Raw genomic sequence first — 13,057 nt, 5'->3', positions numbered from 1 at the left:
CATTATTACATTATTTGAGATACGCGATAGTATCGGGGGACGGGGCAGTACTTACGCATGTATTTATTTGTTTAGTCGCTTGATTGATAGACAAAAAAGAAGCAAAGGCAACACTGTCATTATTCAGGTCCGAATAAGAGTCCAAGACGCGCGCATTAAGTCCAGGTGCGTGCGAGAAGGTATCCGCGTGCGTTACAGGCTCTCTTGCGCAAAGTGAAACCCACAAACCATCTCATGCTAGGAAAAGCACGCAATGCGCATGTTAATGTGAAACCATCGCCAACTACCGTCATGAAAGCCTGCTATTTGCGATATGTCTTACAATCGTCAATACAAGATACTAATCCCTTATGCTACGTACACACCAAATGCGGGGCATCGCGTTACTTGCTCTAGATTACTCACAGGATTTACCTTCGTGTCGAGTTGAATATTTTCAACTTGGGCGAAGATGCGTTTGAGACGAATAGCGCGTTTTCGCAGCAATCGCGCCACCCATATCACGTCATTCGCATCGCCCCGCGCGAGGACGCATCTGATTGCGTCTTTGTATTGACTTTGTATGTAATCTGCTCGCGCAAATCGTTGAACTCTCATCTGGTGTGAACCCACAGTTAGTTTTCCCAAACTAATGTTAACAAATGCAACCTTATTGTAAAGTGTTAATGTATATTATACCAATATATTCAGGTTTTAAGCTGTTAAAGACTTTTTTCAGAATAGTTCTGGTTATTCTTTAGATTTTTTTGACAATTTAGTTTTTTTTATTTACAAAGTTATTTTGTTCAACTTCTTGTTTTAGATGGACGATACTTGTTCTTTTAGAATATTAACCTTGCTACTAAATCGATATGGATGACCATGATTATCACTTTGCATAAATCAAATGACAAATTCACATCAAATAAAAACCATTTCAGATCCAGATGTCAGGTCCACTGAGAGCATCCTTGCATGTGTAATTTACCTTTATCTCTTCATTTAGTGATGCCAATAAACCTTCATGGGTCCAGTCAGGTCTGGCGTGGCTTTAATGGTGTGTGGCATCCAATAAACCGGGCATCTGTTTATAAAAGTAAAGTAGGATGCATGTGGGTTGTTTTTGCCCATAATAAGAGCACCTTTAGACACTTGATGATTCATAATCGTAGTATTTTAATTTTGGTCTTAATGATTTTTTAAAGAGGAATCTTTAAGATTCATCGCAATGAATTGGAACAAGGTGCGTTCAGCATGCGTTAATCATTCCCAGTCATTTTACAGCAGGTCCGACGGCAGGTGCGGTGTCGGAACGTGCTGACCTTTTGCTAATGATCTGTTCGTGATGTAATTATAACACCAACTGTCCACGCCACCACTTGTTACTGTCATTCTGAGCCTTTGTGTCCCAGCCGGTCGCCGCTCAGTCTGTTTTCACATGGTATCGAGCAGCTCTGATGCTGTTCAACACGCCAGCAGTGAGAAAAGTACTGGATCATTACACCTGTTTAGTGTCTTATGTGGGCTGGGTGAACGTCCTGATACTCTATTTCTGCAGGTCTTTTTCAAATGTCGTCACAATGAGGGACTGTGGGTGTCTTCACTTTGTTCTGCACAAAGACCCAGCATTGGACAGGTGACTTCAATGGAAAATTACATCTTGATAGTGCGGTCGGCTTTCAGTAGACGAAACCAACAATGCACACATTTACTGACCACACACACCTTCATTCAAAGGAATGTTATCAAACCTCAGGAATAAATGCACACATAATCTCTCCACTGGCAAAGTAAGCCCACATGTCTGACCACAAGATGGAACTCTATGAGAATATGAGACGTACATGCTCATAATTTTGTCTCTGTCTTTTATTCAATGATTAAGGCTTCTTACGAGTAAACACTGCTTTGATTTACAGCTGTTTTTGAAAAAATGTCTGATGACAGTAGAGCCAGAGGCTAGTAAACGCTCCAGTTCTAAAGAAATACGAACCATTCGTATATTCCTAACCGACAGTCAGTCGGGAAACTGCGGGCACGCCAAAGGAGAATGGCAGCGATGCCCCGGGCAGCCGGCTTACACATTCAAAACTGCACCCCCAATCCTCTCCTTGAGTTTCAGCCAAAACCATAAAAGCAAAACCAACTTTCAGTTGTCGACCTTTGCCATGGTTTTGTTGAATATGTACATATACACCCACCTCACACATATTTACGTGGATTTTTTTTTCTTCATAAAATAAGCACGTGATAAACCCTGAACCTATGCAAATGCCCGTACAAAACTTATCTCTATACAGTTATCAGTGGTAAATGACTATTTCAAAGTGCGCATCTACACAAACTCATTCTCAACCCTGTCGTTTTGGCCCGCAGCGTAATGTGAGAAAGGATATGCACGGGAGGCCATGAAAGGTCTGGTGTGCTCATAACGATTGATTTGTAGTATGTTTCGGGTCTCTAAATCTGCAACATGGTGTGCTTTATAAGCCAGGGAACGAGCTGTGAGACTATGTCGAACAGAGGCACTTAATGCATGACAAAAACGGATGAAACTCGGAATTTCGTATGGAAACTTGCCAACACGGCTGATTGATTTCTTTATAGATCCATTAAAGGTGATGATTTATTACTGTTTTAAATGAATTATTTAAACTTGGAAGATGGTAAAAATGATATGCAAACTAATAGACAAAATATCAACATTTGCTTTAATCATAAAATAACAAGTGTCAACATTATCCCAATACCCAGGAGACAGCCGCATACTATCCTGGGTAAAGTGAATTGAATTAGCACGCAACGCTGGGCTCTCGCTCAAGGCAACTTTTCTCCTTTAGCAATACTGCGGATGACAAAAAAGAGAAAGCAGACACTTGTCAACGTAAAGAAGGCATAATGCTCCTTCGAATCAAGGCATAAGGTACAAAATCATACTCAGCATTGACGGATACGCTGTTTTTTTTGCAAATCCTGTGGCAGCGTTGTGTAATTGGAAGCAGGGATGAATAATCAGTGAAACAACTCTGTTGAAAAGCTAATTGATCTCATATGCAAACAAAATTAAGTTAAAAGCTGTTGGACTGTGTCTGGTGCTGCGTTATCGTCAATTCCGAGCCATCGCTATATTCCTCTCTTCCAGAGAGAGAGAGAGAGGGAGAGAAAGAAAGAAAGAGTAGACGTTTCAGGGCTAGACAAGGGACTGAACATAAAGAGAGAGGGGAATAGAAACAGACAGAGAAAGATTAGAGAGCCATCACTGCGGGATCATTTAGTTAAAGCTGGTAGCTGTGTTTTGAGGATGTGGTAGCTAGCTGGTTTGAGCTGGTCATTAGTTGGCCCAGGATGGTCATTAGCTGGTCCATGCTGGTAGACAAACAGCACACAGGAAAGACACAGCAAAGATCTAATTACAGTATAGAGGGTTAAATTACCATCCATCAACAATACTTGTTTCACTTTGAAAAAAATCCTTGTGCAAGACATCACATCATCTGAGCTAATGATCAACTTATGGACCAGCTTATGACCAGTTAGTTTAACTTAAACCAGCAGAGAAAAAAGACAGATACCCCCAAAAGATATATTTATTCAATTGGATATTTCACAAAGCTTGAAGAAAGGGGTATTTCATAATCAAATCACTTCATCAGGAGCTCAAGTGCTTGAACGAAGGATCCATCTGTTCTGTATATCCTCTGATTCGCCTCTCTTAGCACCCCTCCCCTTCCTCCCTCACCTCTCATTTTCACTACGTAGGCTTGATTTATCAGGAATTGGCTCTCAGGTGTGTTTTTTTTTTTGTTAACAGAACCGAGGCGGCGTATAACTGTGTTTCAGTACAGCTCTAAGAGACGTTAAGATAATCATTCAAATCGCTCAGAGTCGAGCCCCACCCGGCTGCTAATTCAATCTGCCCACAGCAAAACATGCCAAACAACATCCATTATGGTCACACAGTTAATTGGCATGGGGTGGGGGCTTAGGCGTGAGCGGGGGGAGCGGACAAAAGCAATCTTGTCTTTTCGCCGGTTTGAGATGGCGGAACACGGCGATTCTTTTGTAATGATTTATATTGTCATATGACAACAATGGACAAAGCTGCACAGGACAATGACAGAAACGGGTGGTGATGTAATGTTAGAAATATATTCTGAAATATTTTGCAGTTCATTTGGTCTTTCTTGCTTCTGATGTCTTTCACAGGGATGGGTATATAGACTGCTTCAATAATGTTGTTTCATATAAAATCACATTATCATTTGGAGTAAACAAATACAAAATGGAGGGTTAATACTGTTTATGATAGCGAGGCACATATGTGGCAAACAGACACACAATGCAAACCGGCAGGCAAAAGAGAAATTCGAGCAGGTTAGCAACCTGAGGATCAGTCAAACTTGAGGTATCTAAGCCTATGAACCATACTGAAGACATGTCTCTTCATTACCATCAACAAATGTCTTTAATGTTTTTAACCTTAGGGTAATTTTTGCTGGCCATGTTTATATATTACAGTTTTCATTTTAGTTGTCCTGACAACCTTTTTCTTGCTGCACCATAAAAAAGCACATTGTTTTGATAATTTTTTAAAAATGTTTTTCAATTGTTTCTTTATTGGTAAACTCCGCTAAGAATAAATAACAACAAAGTCCTTTTAAAGTAGTTTATTTATTTAACAAGCAAAATAAACAACACGTAGATTACATAGGAAACCAAAACATTTGTTATTTTCGACAAGGTATTTATTTAATCGCGTGACTGCACGTGCGTCCGATGAAAGTGTCTATAAACTGTTTCTTATTTGCAGTAGTAGCATTTATAAACTTTTACTGGAAAACTATGGCATGATGTTAAAGGGAACATACCATGAAAATCTGACTTTTTCCATGTTTAAGGGCTATAACTGGGTCCCCAGTGCTTAGATCAACCCAGAAACTTAGTTTTGGTAAAATATTTTCCAAAAGTATGTGAAAAAAATAGGTCATTGAAATTTGGCTCCCCTGGTGATGTCAGAAGGGGATAATACCGCCCCTTAATCTGCACTATCCACTGCCATTTAGTGCAGAGATCAGCTCATTTGCACTTTAAATGACACATTTTTGCTCACACCTACAATGTGGGAATTTTAACTTGCTATAATAAGTTATCTATATGATATTTTGAGCTAAAACTTCACATACACTGTCAGAAATAAAGGTACAAAGGTGTCACTAGGATGGGACCTTTTAACAAGATCTTAATATTTACCATTCAGGTACAGATATGTACTTTTAATGCATAATATGTATCTTTGAAGTACCAGTATGTTAATTTAAGATACTTATATGCACCGGGCCCTTTTGGTACAATTGTGTAATTTTATTAAAGGGCACTGCCCCAGTGACAGCTTTTGTACCTTTATTTCTAAGAGTGTATGTACTCTGGGGACACCAAAGATTTATTTGACATCTTAAAAAAGTTTTGTGAAATGTCCTCTTTAAACATTGCTCATTGACTTCATTTAGTACCTTTTATAAACAAAACTTCCAAGACTATCATAATATGAACCTCATGTGTCAATTTAAAACTACCTTTCTGAGTATTTACATCATTTACAATGCATCACTGAAAACCAAAATGTTCAAGTGCACATTTGGCAGATCCTTTTATCCAAAGTGACTTAGGTAGCATGCACACCAAAGCGTTTACGCTAGCGTATGTTTTCAATTGTTTCCAATGGAAGTGCCGTGCTTTTCAAAAACGCCAGTAGCTGGCTGTTTTTTTCCGCGCTCAGCGTCCAACGACCACCGGCTGAACCAGTTTAATCCACTTAACCTGCTTCCTATCCCTACCGTGTTTATATAAATATATATTAATTTCTCCCAAGGGTTTTTTGTCCTTAGGACTTTTTCCCACTGGGTTTTCTCCTAGGGGTTTTTTTGTCCCCAGGAGAGTCAGCCAACTTTGGCTTAACTTAATCACTTTACTGTATACGTTACATTATTACTACGCTCGCTTGTATGTTTATCCTTAGCCGCAATATTCTACTTCTTATATTATCTATTGATTTTCTGTGTTCTCCCCTACATTTACTCATATAAAGCTGCTTTGCAACAATTAACAATTGTGAAAAGCGCTATATAAATAAAATTGAATTGAATCGAATTGAACTTTGGGTGAAACACTCAGTTCCTCAATGTCACTTCTCAGTCGGCCATCCAATTACAGTTGAGGAGGGGTGGGACAAATATTACAATAACCAATCAGCGACTGATCAACAAAGCAGAGCAACCAAAGCGCTCAGGTGAAAAATGTTGGCATTTAAGTTATGCATTTTCATCAGTATGTGTGTTCCCTGTGGATCGAACCCATAACTTTGCATTGAGCTACAGCAGTGCTTCTCAATTATTTTCTGTCACGCCCCCCCTAGGAAGAGGTAAACATTTCGCGCCCCCCCCCCAAACTCTCCGCCGCGACTGTAAATAGTATAATTTGTCGATAAAATTACACATCTGCAAAACATTGTATCCTTATTAACATTGAGAAAACACAAAAAGAAAACACAAAAAAAGAAATATCGATCAACTTACAACAAGGAATAACTTTATTAACATTGTTTTTTAGTCTGTAACAGAAAAGACTTAAAATGCACCAATTTGCCTGAAAAAAAAATCAATCCTTATTTAAAGTATAATATTTTTTTGACCATTTGATACTGAAAATTAAATATAATCAATAAATAATAATAAAAAACACAAGCGGCTTATCAGCGTGATTGGGGTGTAATGTCTTTAAAAATCACTTCCTGAAGAAGTATTTTCCCTGGGGTCTCCCGCGCCCCCCCTGGTGTCGCTTCGAGCCCCCCCTGGGGGTCCCGCCCCACTATTTGAGAAGCACTGAGCTACAGGGTCGTCTTAATTATGTATATATACAGTATATCCATCTCAGAAATGTCTATGAAGAAAAGATTGAGAGACCTTCTGAGCAATGCGAGGTTGTTTTACACGCTCTGCCCCTTAAACACACAACACATGCTGCAGGTTACCATTTCTATTTGATGCCGGGCAAATGGCCAGCTCTGTCTCAGGTCCACGGCTAAAAACAAACAAACCTCAGTGTGCTTTTCAAAGCTACAAGCGCTCATCTCCACAACCTGTTTCTCTTCCCCACCAGATAATCTAGGGTCCTCGAGCCCTGTCTCTCGCTTTTAATGGACATCCAGAGCTCTAATATAATCACTCGGCTGATTCAAATTTCTGCTTCCATCTCAAGCCTCGGTTTTCCGTTTTATATTCCCTGTGTGAAACTGACAAAGGCCTTTGAACAGATTTTTTTGAAATATGACTGAAACACTCTGTCATTCAGAGGCAGAGAGGACGAGCTAGTAGTATAATGCAGGGACGGCCCTAACAAGCGTACCACCGGTGACAATTATGACCAAACAAAAATAAAACAGCGTCACTGCTACCATGGTATTAAAAACGGTGACATTTACAGACCTGTATTTAATTACCAGCTCATGCTGTTAGCCAGGTACCCCATTACACCACGTAATAAATCTTTTACAGCAAGTGCACGTCTGCGTCTCTGTGTGTGAGGTCGGGTGGTGTTCTGCACTGATGAACATACATAGGCATTGATCAGCTAAATAAATACATGTATATGCATAAAAAAGACAGATATTTGAGTAGGGGGCAGGGAACCTTTTGTAAGTCTACGGCGAGGTGCATAAATGCTGAATGTGTGCGTTGCACAACGGTGTTGCCTATTGAGGGACTGTAGCTGGCGGCCATTAGCTGTCAGAGGGCTGACGGTAGATGCTGCTTTTCAGCACCGTAACTCTGTTTTCAATGGAAGTGGAGTGGATCGCGCCTCCGATGCTTTTTTGTGCGAGGGCCAAAAGTATGGAGAACATTTTAAGCGTGTTCATAGGCTATCATCACCCATATGCTTGTGGTCTTGAATGGCACAAGCATGTCAGCTGTGGCAAGTGCTGGAATTCAGTCAAGCGTCTCCGCGTGAGTGTTGAACGAGAATCTCGCTCAGAACGACAGATGGAAAAGTATAAACAGAAATCGCATGCTTACAATTCTCTCTCATTCACGGCGTTTACAGAAATACGATGGCTCTAAATTCTTATCAGACAGTTTGGTTCTAATAATAATAATAATAATAATAATAATAATAATATCTTACGTTTGATTTCCACACAGAGCAGCTGAGAGACACCTTATATGAGCAGGTGTTTTAAAAAGTGTAAGCTAAATGTAAGTTTAACTGCATGACGTGTCATAATAATCACATACCAATAAAATCATCCGGCGATGCAACAAAGTGTGCGCATATGAAAAACCAATGTCTGTTCATTCCTCTGCTACCTTTTCTTTTATAACGCCATTTTCTCATCATTATCTGTTGAATTTTTAGGCAGCGGCCCTCCCGCTGTACCCACCTGCCCCCCTGCATATGCAGGGAAAATGAGAATAGATTGGCCCATTCGCGGATGGTGCCAGGTGGCATTTAGACCCCCGAGAAGACACGAGTGCAGTCTATCTACCTCACAGTGACAGACGTCAAGCCTGGAGAGAGAGTTAAAGGGAAAAGGAAGCAAGTCGGAAAGGAAAAAACAGAGGATGGGAAAAGAAAACCCTAGTAGGTCCACGCAAAAGCGTTGTTGTGCTGTAGGCACGCTTGTTTTCTTGCCATTATCTCAAACTGCTGTTGTTCAGCAAGCCAGATGTACATGTGGGAGTAAGCAAACGGGGTTGTGACAATTGGAATGTGCTTTAATTCTCTATTGGCGTGTAATCCTACCGTTTCCTTGTTGAGAAACTGTACTTAAAGGGATCATGAATTGAGAAATCAAATTTTGACAAGAGATCACCCTGAACTGTCTTGGTCGTCCAAAAACAGCTTTTATGGAAATCAACGCTTGTCAGATTTTGTCTAAGTATGAAATCATAGTGCGACAAGACACTGTAATAGGGCATACACCCCAAATGCGAGTTTAACGATTTGCGCGAGTAGATTACATACAAAGTCAATGCAAAGACGCGATCAGACGCGTCCTCACGCGGGGCAATGCGAATGATGCGATATGGGTGGTGCGTTTGCCGCGTAAACACCCGCTATCCGCCTCAAACGCATCTTCGCCCAAGTTGAAAATATTCAACTCGTGCGAAAAATTCGAAGTTAAATCCCGCGAGTAATCTAGAGCAAGTAATGTGATGCCCCGCGATTGGTGTGTACGTAGCATTAAAGGTGATCAATGCCTACTTCTAAATCATTGTCTCTTTAGCCCCACCCACTAAGAGACACAAGCACAGGATTACTCGAGCAACAAACAATAGCGTTGTGCATTAGGAAAAGGTTTTTTATGACGTTTTAAAGCGTTGGTTCATCTTAAAAAAAAAAATTTTATGTTTAAAAGCTCAATCCCAGGCCACGAAACGATCGGTTTGTTCGAGAAACCAAACAGTATTTATATAAATTTTTACCTCTAATACAACCCTATCCCCAAAGCAATACACGCGTACACTAAGGGTGACACAAATCGGTCAAAATTAAGTCACAACCTCGAACTTCGAATTAAAAAATAGAATCGTCGATGCTGCTTGACAAGCTTTTGTAGTGTAAACGCACATGTGGTCGAATGTTTTATACCGTGTTCAGAATACACCATGGCAGCATTAAATATGCAAATCATGGCAATGATCATTTCCTTTCAAGACTTGAATGCGACACGCCTATCAAAATGGTATTTTTTAAAGAGGGTCAAGTGTAGTATAGAGGTAAAAGAGCCTTTTACTTCTCCATTATGATGTTTTTTGATCATCTTGCTTACATTACAAGTAGACCTCAAAGAACATTATTTAAAAAATGCATTTCATGACGCCAAGCGATACCATTTGGAATAAGAATCCTGTTATATAAATTAGTGAATACATCTACATAACAAATAGCAGGGATGACAGCATACATCCTTAATTTTGATACAGTATCAACTAAAGAAGATTGATCTACTGGTTTTTGAGCAAGTCAACTCTTGCAATGTATGTTGCAAAAGGAAATTAATCATGCAGGGAGTGTGGTGAAAGCCAGTGTCATGTCAATGTTTCCATTGTTGGGTAATACCTGTTTTTCGTGTTCTGCAATCCGTTTTCCTCATTCAGAGCAAAAGCCATGACTTCCTGCCATGTGGGTAAGCAGTTTTTATTGTTTGAACGTGAAAACAAGAACTCTAATTATAGTGCTCGAAGTATGCTACTGTATGCCAACGATCATGATACCCCTGGCACAGATATGGAACTATTTCCACAGGCCTGGAATGACCCTTTAGCGGCTAATGTTATATGATGGGGCTTTTCAGGGAGATTAATGTAAAAGATGGACGAGAGAGAGAAAAAGAGAGAGAGGGGAGGGGACGGGGTGATCATGACAGATAGTTTGAGGGGTTCTTCAAAACAACAGAGGGAGATAGATGGTGGCACTGTGTGTCTTTCATTATCAGTGACCCCTGTTCAATCAACGCAGGGGAAAGACGGCCACAGTCCAAAGCACAGGACAAAGCATTATCCCAACATCACTCAAATGCCCCCTCTTTTAATGTGCAAACACATATCTATCTTAAAAACTCACCTCTACCCTACAAATGACCTCACATGCACACCGATGAGATGACCCCAGACTGGACATGCCCCTTTACCCTTAGGATCCAAAAAAGGGGGCCACTACAAGTGCCATCGAAGCCATAGCAAAACGCTGTTAAATCATGGGCTATGTCCAAAACCAAAGGTAGTTTACTGCCCAGCCAATGACTAAACAGGCAGGCAAATTGTATTCATAAATATCAGCTGACGTCACTCACATCTAAAACTTGTCTTTCGCCATTTTGAGTACCTGAAGTGGTCGCAAAAGAACTAGAAGCTATGCCTTCAATATGTTGTGAGCATCAAAATCCCTATTTTTACAAAATTAAGAAGCCTCGACACAACATGATACTTTGCTCGAACACATGAACTCGAGCATTGAGAATATTGTTTGTGTACACAGAGTTTACTAAAAAGAAGGTTTTGAACAACTGACTTTAGTTGTTTGGTGTCCGCTCGCCGCCATCTTGCCAGTCAAGATGTATCGATCTCCGAATGCGACGTAAGGAGCGAGGAGAGTAAAGATGGATAGCTCCTAAAGCATAGTTCCTTATAAATGCAAAGATAATTCGTTGTTTTGACGCAAGTGAAAGACAATATTGACCTTCTAGTTGAAAAAGGAGCCTCATATGAGATTCATTCATTCGTATTCGGAAATTGATTCTTTATGTCTGGCAAAGATGGCGAGCGGACACGATAAAAGCCAAAGTCAGTAGTTCAAAAGCTTTCTTTTTAGTAAACTCTGTGTACACAAACAATGTTCTCAATGCTCACGTTCATGTATAGAAATCCAGGTGATACTTCGAGCAAAGTTTCATGTTGTGTCATGCCTTCTTAGTGTTGTAAAAATAGTGGTAGTTCGGTAGCAACTTCCAGCGGCTGGAAGAACGCATCATTGATCGAGTAGGCATCACACCTTTAAATAGCATTTCTTTTCATGACAGTCGAGATGCGAAATGTTGTCTTTCGTAGCCATTTCCGTAAGAATCATAGACAGTAAAAGATAAGAAATCCGTAAATCGTAGCAAGCTAGCCAATGCTTGTCAGTAGCCTATGGTACTCGGTAGGTACTCAAGATGGCGGCAGGCAACTGGAATGACGTAAAAGGTCACATAACTGATATTCATGAATATAAATGTTTTATCAAAACATACATTTACTTAGTAGATGTCAGACAATTAGACATTTTATTGGATCTGTGCAAGTAAATTTTTTTATTTGTTCAGTAGCCTATAACATAGTCGTTATACGAGCAAGTATGCGGTCGAGCAATACGACTTCCGTAAGACGCACCCGAAATCCTGGACAGGACGCATCCGGGAACAATGGCACGTATGGTCACTCTACTATTACAGTCTGTTTAGTTTGACGTGATGAAGGCATCTCCGCAGCAGGATGCGACACAAACATTAGATTTGTGTGTACCTTGTTGTCTTCCTACCTTTCGTACACCGCCTAGAAATGCTATTTTAGCCCAGACATAGCCATTGTTGATGATGTCATCAATTCAGGGGGAGGAGAGCATCACATCACTTTTCCCATACTTACCAGCTGGATTTTCCATCTCCATTCATACTAATTCGAATTGTTTTTCTTCACAGTACTCTCTTCTCCTCACAATAAACACTTTCCTTAGCACATAAGGAAGAGCGGATTGTGCGAAACCACATCAAGCCCCTCAGGATGAGAGGTGTCTGTAAAAACAGGCCACTGTGCATTCTTAGTGTTTTGTATGGTATGAGGAGAAGGGGCAGATGAAAAGAATGAATGTTGATAAAGAGAGGTTGAATGAAGGGGGAAGGGTTGAGGAGCGTCATCACCAATCTTAGTCAATGAAGCTGGTAGGACGGTTGATTTGACAGTCAGATGCCGATAGACGGTAAACTTTTCGCTCAGGTGAATATAAATTAATATATTGTAGGAACCCAACAAGCAACATGGTACTTCAAGTAGAGTCAGGGCCAAATACTGGAAATGGTTTGAGGCAGAAAACACACAGACACACGCGGGAGGAGGAGAACATTTGCTGGCTAGATAGGGTGATAGATTAAGCACTGTGCCACTCTCTGAAGCAGGTATCATCATTCAGAGTGGCAGTCGTACGGCGAGCGCTATAGTGCTACCTGCTGAGATTCCCGCAGTAATACAGCTGCTCCAAATAATCATAATCTACACTACACTACTGAAACTGGAGAAAGCATAAAGAGCAGAAAGAGTTTGTCAGAGAAACGCTCTAATAATTGTGCAGTACGTACAACAATGGGATTTCGTTCAGCTCAACGTACTGTAAAAGCGAACGCCTAGACGTCTTAGAAAAAGATGAGAAAGAAAGATGGAGCTCTCGTCCTCTCAATCTTTTAACGAAGCTGTGAAACAGATGCTGGCGAGAAGCATTAACAAAAGAGCCGAGCTTCTGACCGCGAGCCCCTGCGCTCGGCAAGTCCTAG

The 13,057-nt window shown here is 40.6% G+C and overlaps 1 protein-coding gene across 1 annotated transcript in view; it reads left to right on the top strand.

Annotated features, from left to right (window-relative positions):
* fscn2b (fascin actin-bundling protein 2b, retinal) overlaps window positions 1-13,057 on the top strand; it is a 71,878-nt gene that overhangs the window by 32,893 nt on the left and 25,928 nt on the right. The gene's annotated exons all lie outside the window — the stretch shown is intronic.

The sequence above is a fragment of the Misgurnus anguillicaudatus genome, chromosome 4, assembly GCF_027580225.2.
Source record: "Misgurnus anguillicaudatus chromosome 4, ASM2758022v2, whole genome shotgun sequence".
NCBI lineage: Eukaryota > Metazoa > Chordata > Actinopteri > Cypriniformes > Cobitidae > Misgurnus > Misgurnus anguillicaudatus.
This window is presented reverse-complemented; position numbering and strand designations above follow the sequence as displayed.